This window comes from Eschrichtius robustus, chromosome 16 (genome assembly GCF_028021215.1).
Source record: "Eschrichtius robustus isolate mEscRob2 chromosome 16, mEscRob2.pri, whole genome shotgun sequence".
Lineage (NCBI taxonomy): Eukaryota > Metazoa > Chordata > Mammalia > Artiodactyla > Eschrichtiidae > Eschrichtius > Eschrichtius robustus.
In genome coordinates this window covers 33,596,344-33,606,843 of record NC_090839.1, presented here as the reverse complement: position 1 = coordinate 33,606,843, position 10,500 = coordinate 33,596,344, and the positions used below count along the sequence as shown (strand labels likewise).

Sequence of the window (10,500 nt, the reverse complement as noted above, 5' to 3'; positions counted from 1 at the left end):
TCAAAATATTTTAGCTACTTCCCTAAGGTCATTCACACCAAGTCAGGGAAAGTAGATCCTGCTACCTTTTACTGTATCAATTCCATGTTATTTGTGAACAGTTTCTGGAGACCTTCGTGATGAAAGCTACATGCTGATGGTGTTTTCTTTCCATCCACTTTGACATATGTTGGCATCAGTGATTCTGTAAGATATGGCATCTTCCCCCAGGGAACACCTGTACTGTGTATCTGGAAAGAAAAGTGAGATGTGGTCTTAGCAACTGCCTTATCCATTTAAGTCTGGGTTTATAGCCTAATCAGAAATTCCATCCTGTTTACCCCACTGTTGTGAGCTGAAGGAAAACCCACATTTTGTTGGGTTTTGTAGAAGATGGTGTCACCCTCAAATGTGACAAATATCACATTGCACCACTGTTTATTTTTCTAACAAGTTGAGTGGATAGATGGCTTCTGAGAGCACTGGGCAGAGAAGTGTTAACTCAAAGGCAGATCTGTTCTAAGTGAATTCAGTAAGAATGTTTAGAAGCCTTCATGGTCACATGTAGGCCACAGTGCCATGGGCTCCTGTGGCCTTTAGAAGCCCTTCCTTGCCTAGCATGTTCTCATCGGTATGTTGTTTCTTTTGCCCCTGATTTGCAGCCCCTGATCACTCAGCCTAGCTTCCTCCAGGTGCAGATTGGTGAGAAACATCTCAGCAATGCATTGTTTCCCAGCATTTATCAAGAGCCTGGCTGAAAAAATTGCTGAGGCAGCACTAGCCAGAGGATGTTTGGGCTGCTCCTTCATCCAATTCCTCTCTGATCAGGTCCAAGAGCTGTGCACCTGGGCTGACCCACTGCTGCAGGCCCCCGAGAGGGCTATTGCTATACTTCCCTTCCTCGCAACTCTGACGCTTCCCCCAGTGATGCATTAAACAATCCAAGAAACGCTTCTCCTGTTTTTCCTATAAATTACTATCTAGGGATAGAGACATGATTAAATATAGGTTTCATATTTTTGAAAACACAATCTCATGGGAGGTGTTGTGTACTTTCATTAGGAGGTCCATAATTCTGGTTGTCCTTTTTTTTTTTGATGACCATTGCCTAGATTGATGTATGAATTTAAAAGCTTATTTTGACTGCTCTGTGGAGAGAGGCTTGGATAGGGTGACAGTAGAAGCTGAGGAGGCTCTGGCAGTCGTCTGGTGAAGGTAGTGGTGGTAGAGATGGGATGTATTTGAGGCTTTTTGGAGGCAGAATTGATAGGACTTAGGTATTGGATGTGGGGGGATTAGAGAAAAGAAGGAGCCAGGGACGATGGTCTAGCTTCTGGGCATAGTTACTGGCTGGATGGTGATGCTATTTCTTGAGACAACTGGGGAAGGACTTAGTTTGAGTATAAAATGAAGAATCTTCTGTTTGAACACCATTTTGAATGCCATTTGGTATACCTCAGTGGAAGTGTTGAGGAGGCAGTTGTATCTGTATCTAGAGCCCAGAGGAGAGAGGAGATCCACAAGATGAACATTTGGGAGACTTCAGCACAGATGGCAGTTAAAGCCTTAGGGGTATGAGATCACATAAGGAAAGTGGTGATGTAGAAGGGAAGTGGTCCCAGGATACAGTATCCTGAAGAAACCACAGCATGTGAAAGGAAGGAGCAGCCAGCAAACCAGGAGGAAAACCAGGAGAATGTGGTATTGCAGATGCCGAAGAGGATGATGTTCTAATAATGAGTGGTGCTAAGAAGTCAAATGAGATGGGGACAGAGAAAGGACCACTGGTCATTGCATCTGGCAACATGGAGACTACAGTGAACTTGTCAAGAGCAACTTCTGTGGACTAGGGAAGCAGAAGCCAGATGGGGAGTAGGTCAAAAAGAGAACCAGAGACAAGGAGGTGGGGATAGTGTGTGTAAACAACACCTCTGAGAAGTTTCATTGTGAAGAGGAACAGAGAATACTTTCTTCCTTCTTAGCAATTGGCTTCTTTTTATCATATGAGAATGGTGTTGACTGGGTTTATTCTCATGTTTGGTTACTAGAATGCAGCACTAAATTTGTGGCCCAGTCATAAAAAAGAGTTTAGACTTCATGGTGTACATTTTCAGCCCTGATTCAATTTTATGTCCCTACACTTGTTTTTATTCTGTCTTGACTCTGACTTTTAACTAAGTCCATCTTCTTGATTGATTGATTGATTTTTTTTGACAGATCCTGCCTCAGGTTTATCTGTACAAATAACACAGGAGGACATCAGCCCCATGCAGGTAGCAGCCCAGAGGTCATACCAGTCCTTCTGTCCTTGAATCAGCAGAGACCTCTACTTTGGAGCCTTCTTGGAGGCCTGGCCACCTTTGGGAGCCTGAGTCTGAGCTGAAGCCAGAGCAAGAGCCATAGCAGCAGCCTGGGCCTGGTTTGAGCCTTGAACTTTGGCCAGCAGAGCCTGAGACCCTTGGTAAAGCAGGCACAGTAATGTTTCCTGAGATTGGGGTGAGTGATGTAGGCAGGTTGACCAAGCTTGGGGCTGCTGCCCTTTGGGATTTTGGGCTTGACCTCCTTGGGTTTTACGAGTGCCTTGATAGCCTTGGCACGTTCACTCATGGCCTTGGCGTTGTTGGCTTGCATCTTCTTAGGGCCCTTCTTTGTACTTCTTGGCAAAGTCCATGTTCCTCAGGAACTTGGGGTCCACTCCCTTAAGAGATTCATATCTTTGTGACTGGGGCTTCTTGATGCCATTCCTGTGCCAGTTTTGGGAATGGTTGTGCATGGTGTGGTTTTTGGACTTGGTCATGTCTGCACTGAAGCCCGTGGATCTCACAGTGCCTGGGATTGAAAAAGAAAGAGCCATCTTGTTGATTTATGTACTATACCTTAAATATTTCCCAGAGAAATCTGAGCACATAAATAAATTAATAGGCTCTAAGGCACTGTCTGTGTCAAGTAGCAGCCTCACTAAGTTCAATGTACTTTTTTTTATTTTGATAGATAGTAACTAATCCAATTCTTGGCCCTAATTCCACTTTATGTCGTATCAGGGCATTAGTATCTACATTGTCATCAGAAACTGAAGCTTGTTCCTGCTATGGTGTTGAGTGAAGTTGGTGGTGAGATGTGAGCTAGAGACTGGGCCCATTGTGTCATTTGACTTGCAGCAGCATCTGCACACGTGAACACATCCACTCCAGAAACTCTAAGGGCTGAAAGTTAGCACCTCTCAAGCTTTATTATGCATCTGAATTGCCTGGGAATAGGGTAAAAATGTATAGGGGATCAGATGCCACCCCAAAATATGCCACTTTAGCATAAGGATTATTCTGAGCTGAAGACAGTTGAGAAACACCACATGCCAAACAAGCTCTTTGCCCTCTTCCTCTATTTGCTTAAGAGCAGGATTTATATTTCCATGTGTTAGGGTGTCTCCCTCTCTCAGCAGGAAGAGGAAGACAGTTCCAGACTCTTAGCAGCCCAGGAACAATACCAAGAGGAATCTACATAACAAACTTTACTAAAACAACCCTTATCTTCCATTAGTTTCCCCCCATATATATATACCTTTCCACAGCTTGCCCCCCTTAAAACCTCAAACCCCTTCTCCTTTGTCTTCTCACTTCTGTACAAATTTATTGCTCCTTATTAAGATGCTAATATAAGCCCCAAGTTCTATTCATCTTCTCAAGTCCTTCATCGCTGAGTTTCTCCTACATGCACAATGCATATGTTAATAAACTCTGTTTTTCTGTCTTAAATTGTCTTTTGTCAGTTTAATTTCCAGGGCTTCAGTCATAGAATGTAAGAGGGTGGGGAATAATTTGTTTTCCTCTGCTCCAATACAAATTCTGATTCAGTAGATTTAAGGTGGAGCCTGAGAATCCATTTTTTTCTTTTTTTTAAATTTAATTTTATTTATTTCTTTATACACCAGGTTCTTATTAGTCATCTATTTCATACACATCAGTGTGGACTGATGTCAATCCCGGTCTCCCAATGCATCCCACCACCACCCCCACCACCCCCACCACTTTCCCCCTTGGTGTCCATACGTTTGGTTCTCTACATCTGTGTCTCAATTTCTACCCTGCAAACCAGTTCTTCTGTACCATTCTTCTAGGTTCCACACATATGCGATAAGATGCAATATTTGTTTTTCACTTTCTGCCTTACTTCACTCTGTATGACAGTCTCTAGATTCATCCATGTCTCTACAAATGACCCAATTTCGTTCCTTTTCATGGCTGCGTAATATTCCATTGTATATATGTACCACTACTTCTTTATCCATTCATCTGTTGATGGACATTTAGGTTGCTTCCATGACCTGGCTATCGTAAATAGTGCTGCAATGAACATTGGGGTGCATGTGTCTTCTTGAATTATGGTTTTCTCTGGGTATATGCCCAGGAGTGGGATTGCTGGGTCATATGGTAATTCTATTTTTAGTTTTTTAAGGAACCTCCATACAGTTCTCCATAGTGGCTGTATCAATTTACATTCCCACCAACAGTGCAAGAGGGTTCCCTTTTCTCCACACCCTCTCTAGCATCTGTTGTTTGTAGATTTTCTGATGATGCCCATTCTAAATGGTGTGACGTGATACCTCACTGTAGTTTTGATTTGCATTTCTCTAATAATTAGTGATGTCGAGCAGCTTTTCATGTGCTTCTTGGCCATCTGTATGTCTTCTGTGGAGAAATGTCTATTTATGTCTTCTGCCAATTTTTGCATTGGGTTTCTTTTTTTTAAATATTGAGCTGCATGAGCTGTTTGTATATTTTGGAGATTAATCCTTGGTCCGTTGATTTGTTTGCAAATATTTTCTCCCATTCTGAGGGTTGTCTTTTCGTCTTGCTTGTAGTTTCCTTTGCTGTGCAAAACCTTTTAAGTTTCATTAGGTCCCATTGGTTTATTTTTGTTTTTATTTCCGTTACTCTAGGAGGAGGATCAAAAAAGATCTTGCTGTGATTAATGTCAAAGAGTGTTCTTCCTATGTTTTCCTCGAAGAGTTTTATAGTGTCCAGTCTTACATTTAGGTCTCTAATCCATTTTGAGTTCATTTTTTTGTATGGTGTTAGGGAGTGTTCTAATTTAATTCTTTTACCTATAGCTGTCCAGTTTTCCCAGCACCACTTATTGAAGAGACTGTCTTTTCTCCATTGTATATCCTTGCCTCCTTTGTCATAGATTAGTTGACCATAGGTGCGTGGGTTTATCTCTGGACTTTCTATCCTGTTCCATTGATCTATATTTCTGTTTTTGTGCCAGTACCATATTGTCTTGAATACTGTAGCCTTTGCAGTATAGTCTGAGGTCAGGGAGCCTGATTCCTCCAGCTCCATTTTTCGTTCTCAAGATTGCTTTGGCTATTCGGGGTCTTTTGTGTTTCCATACAAATTGTGAAATATTTTGTTCTAGTTCTGTGAAAAATGCCAGTGGTAGTTTGATAGGGATTGCATTGAATCTGTAGATTGCTTTGGGTAGTATATTCATTTTCACAATGTTGATTCTTCCAATCAAAGAACATGGTATATCTCTCCATCTGTTTGTATCATCTTTAATTTCTTTCTTCAGTGTCTTATAGTTATCTGCATACAGGTCTTTTGTGTCCCTAAGTAGGTTTATTCCTAGGTATATTATTCTTTTTGTTGCAATGGTAAATGGGAGTGTTTCCTTAATTTCTCTTTCAGATTTTTCATCATTAGTGTATAGGAATGCAACAGATTTCTGTGCATTGATTTTGTATCCTCAACTTTACCAGATTCATTGATTAGCTCTAGTAGTTTTCTGGTGGCATCTTTAGGATTCTCTATGTATAGTAATTATCACGTCATCTGCAAACAGTGACAGTTTTACTTCTTCATTTCCAATTTGTATTCCTTTTATTTCTTTTTCTTCTCTCATTGCCGTGGCTAAGACTTCCAACACTATGTTGAATAATAGTGGTGAGAGTGGACATCCTTGTCCTGTTCCTGATCTTAGAGGAAATGCTTTCAGTTTTTCACCATTGAGAATGATGTTTGCTGTGGGTTTGTCATATATGGCCTTTATTATGTTGAGGTAGGGTCCCTCTATGCCCACTTTCTGGAGAGTTTTTATCATAAATGGGTGTTGAATTTTATCAAAAGATTTTTCTGCCTCTATTGAGATGATCATATGGTTTTTATTCCTCAATTTGTTAATATGGTGTGTCACATTGATTGATTTGCATATATTGAAGATTCCTTGCATCCCTGGGGTAAATCCCACTTGATCATGTTGTATGATCCTTTTAATGTGTTGTTGGATTCTGTTTGCTAGTATTTTGTTGAGGATTTTTGCATCTATATTCATCAGTGATATTTGTCTGTAATTTTTTTTTTTTGTAGTCTCTTTGTCTGTTTTTGGTATCAGGGTGATGGTTGCCTCATAAAATGGGTTTGGGAGTGCTCCTTCTTCTGCAATTTTTTGGAAGAGTTTGAGAAGGATGGGTATTAGCTCTTCTCTAAATGTTTGATAGAATTCAGCTGTGAAGCCATCTGGTCCTGGACTTTTGTTTCTTGGAAGATTTTTATTCACAGTTTCAATTTAATTACTTGTGATTGGCCTGTTCATATTTTCTGTTTCTTCCCGGTTCAGTCTTGGAAGGTTATACCTTTCTAAGAATTTGTCCATTTCTTCCAGGTTGTCCATTTTTTTGGCATAGAGTTGTTTGTAGTAGTCTCTTAGGATGCTTTGTATTTCTGTGGTGTCTGTTGTAACTTCTCCTTTTTCATTTCTAATTTTATTGATTTGAGTCTTCTCCCTCTTTTTCTTGATGAGTCTGGCTAATGGCTTATCAATTTTGTTTATCTTCTCAAAGAACCAGCTTTTAGTTTTATTGATCTTTGCTATTGTTTTCTTTGTTTCTATTTCATTTGTTTCTGCTCTGATCTTTATGGTTTCTTTCCTTCTGCTAACTTTGGGTATTGTTTGTTCTCCTTTCTCTAGTTCCTTTAGGTGTAAGGTTAGATTGTTTATTTGAGATTTTTCTTGTTTCTTGAGGTAGGCTTGTATAGCTATAAACTTCCCTCTTAGAACTGCTTTTGCTGCCTCCCATAGGTTTTGGATCATCGTGTTTTCATTGTCATTTGTCCCTAGGTATTTTTTGATTTCCTCTTTGATTTCTTCAGTGATCTCTTGGTTATTTAGTAACGTATTGTTTAGCCTCCATGTGTTTGTGTTTTTTACGTTTTTTTCCCTGTAATTCATTTCTAATCTCATAGTGTTGTGGTCAGAAAAGATGCTTGATATGATTTCAATTTTCTTAAATTTCCTGAGGCTTGATTTGTGACCCAAGATGTGATCTATCCTGGAGAATTTTCTGTGCACACTTGAGAAGAAATTGTAATCTGCTGTTTTGGGATGGAATGTCCTATAAATATCAATTAAATCTATCTGGTCTAATGTGTCATTTAAAGCTTGTGTTTCCTTATTAATTTTCTGTTTGGATGATCTGTCCATTGGTGGAAGTGAGGTGTTAAAGTCCCCCACTATTAGTGTGTTACTGTCGATTTCCTCTTTTATAGCTGTTAGCAGTTGCCTTATGTATTGAGGTACTCCTATGTTGGGTGCATATATATTTATAATTGTTATATCTTCTTCTTGGATTGATCCCTTGATCATTATGTACTGTCCTTCTTTGTCTCTTGTAACATTCTTTATTTCAAAGTCTATTTTCTCTGAGTAGACTTTGAGTATTGCTACTCAAAGCAATGATTATTGCTACTCCAGCTTTCTTTTGATTTTCATTTGCATGGAATATCTTTTTTCCATCCCCTCACTTTTAGTCTGAATGTGTCCCTAGGTCTGAAGTGGGTCTCTTGTAGACAGCATATATATGGGTCTTGTTTTTGTATCCATTCAGCAAACCTATGTCTTTTGGTTGGAGCATTTAATCCATTCAGGTTTAAAGTAATTATCGATATGTATGTTCCTATTACCATTTTCTTAATTGTTTTTGGTTTGTTTTTGTAGGTCCTTTTCTTCTCTTGCTTCTCCCACTTAGAGAAGTTCCTTTAGCATTTGTTGTAGAGCTGGTTTGGTGGTGCTGAATTCTCTTAGCTTTTGCTTGTCTGTAAAGCTTTTGATTTATCCATTGAATCTGAATGAAATCCTTGTTGGGTAAAGTAATCTTGGTTGTAGTTTCTTCCCTTTCATCACTTGAAGTATATCATGCCACTCCCTTCTGGCTTGTAGAGTTTCTGCTGAGAAATCAGCTGTTAACCTTAATGGAGTTCCCTTGTATGTTATTTGTCATTTTTCCCTTGCTGCTTTCAATAATTTTTCTTGGTCTTTATTTTTTGCCAATTTGATTACTGTGTGTCTCGGCATGTTTCTCCTTGGGTTTATCCTGTGTGGGACTCTGCACTTCCTGGATTTGGGTGGCTATTTCCTTTCCATGTTAGGGAAGTTTTCGACTATAATCTCTTCAAATATTTTCTCAGGTCCTTTCTCTCTCTTTTTGCCTTCTGGGATCCCTATAATGCAAATGTTGTTGCGTTTAATGTTGTCCCAGAGGTCTCTTAGGCTGTCTTCATTTCTTTTCATTCTTTTTTCTTTATTCTGTTCCGTGTCAGTGAATTCCACCATTCTGTCTTCCAGGTCACTTATCCTTTCTTCTGCCTCAGTTTTTCTGCTATTGATTCCTTCTAGTGTATTTTTCATTTCAGTTATTGTGTTGTTCATCTCTGTTTGTTTGTTCTTTAATTCTTCTCGATCTTTGTTAAACATTTCTTGCATCTTCTCGATCTTTGCCTCCATTCTTTTTCTGAGGTCCTGGATCATCTTCACTATCATTATTCTGAATTCTTTTTCTGGAAGGTTTCCTATCTCTACTTCATTTAGTTGTTTTTCTGGGGTTTTATCTTGTTCCTTCATGTGGTACATAGCCCTCTGCTTTTTCATCTTGTCTATCTTTGTATGAATGTGGTTTTTGTTTCACAGGGTGCAGGCTTGTAGTTCTTCTTGCTTCTGCCATCTGCCCTCTGGTGGATGAGGCTCTCTAAGAGGCTTTTGCAAGTTTCCTGATGGGAGGGACTGGTGGTGGGTAGAGCTGGCTGTTGCTTTGGTGGGCAGAGCTCAGTAAAACTTTAATCCACTTGTGTGCTGATAGGTGGGGTTGGGTTCCCTCCCTGTTCGTTGTTTGGCCTGAGGCAACCCAACTCTGGAGCCTACCTGGGCTCTTTGGTGAGGCTAATGGCGGACTCTGGGAGGGCTCACACCAAGGAATAGTTCCCAGAACTTCTGCTGCCAGTGTCTTTGTCCTCACGGTGAGACACAGCCACCCCTGCCTCTGCAGAAGGCCCTCCAACACTAGCAGGTAGGTCTGGTTCAGTGTCCTATGGGGTCACTGCTCCTTCCCCTGGGTCCTGATGCCCACACTACTTTGTGTGTGCCCTCCAAGAGTGGAGTCTCTGTTTCCCCCAGGCCTGTCAAAGTCCTGCAATCAAATCCCGGTAACCTTCAAAGTCTGATTCTCTAGGAATTCCTCCTTCCGTTGCCAGATGCCCAGATTGGAAGCCTGAAGTGGAGCTTAGAACCTTCACTCCAGTGGGTGGACTTCTGTGGTATGTGTTCTCCAGTTTGTGAGTCACCCAACCAGCAGTTATTGGATTTGATTTTATTGTGATTACACCCCTTTTACCATCTCATTGTGGCTTCTCCTTTGTCTTTGGATGTGGGGTATCTTTTTTGGTGAGTTCCAGTGTCTTCCTGTTGATGATTGTTCAGCAGTTAGTTGTGATTCTGGTGTTCTTGCAAGAGGGAGTGAGAGCACATCCTTCTACTCTGCCATCTTGAACCAATCTCCCTGAGTGTCCATTTCTAAAAAGCTTTCAGGTGATGCTGATGCCCCTGGTCCATGGATCATAATTTGAACAGTAATGATATAGGCCACCAGGGACTGCCTGCAGGACAACACACCCAGCCCTTCTGGATTTCTTCAATGTACCTTAATCTTAACTGATTGACTATAATCATCTGTGAGAAGTGACAGCCACCAGGACTTAATCTGAGAGCCCACCTGGATTTGTAAAAGTCCACTTTGTATTAGAAGGAACAGGCTTATTTGTGAGAATTACATAACTTTCCAATCTTGTCTACTTAAAACTGAGGGCCAGATTTCATCTTGGGTTCCCTGATTAGATTTGCATCAGTAGTAATTCTCCTGAGTATTTGCCTCCTCTCTTCCTTTGAGGAAACACATGCTTGACACTTCTAATGTTTTGGGGCAGAGCACTGTTAACCACTTGCTTTGGAGGATCTTTCAGCTAAGAACAGCTTGTTAGTGGTGATGGGGTGGGGATGACAGTGAGGATTAACTCATTAATTATGCAGAGTGATGCAGGCTACATAATGACTGACAAGGCATTGGATAAAAGAATGACACAAGATATCTTTCAGTGACAAGCTTTGGATTAGACACTCCATTTCTAGAGGCAAGATTGACTCAAGAAGCCCAGAGTGCCAAGAAATGTTGGCCTGAGATAGGAGTAGTGGCTATTC

General features: G+C 40.6%; 1 pseudogene; it reads right to left on the bottom strand.

The window, feature by feature from the left end:
* Positions 1-2,305: 2,305 nt before the first annotated feature.
* Positions 2,306-2,776, bottom strand: LOC137750264 (large ribosomal subunit protein eL29-like; annotated as a pseudogene).
* Between the last annotated feature and the right edge of the window lie 7,724 nt (positions 2,777-10,500).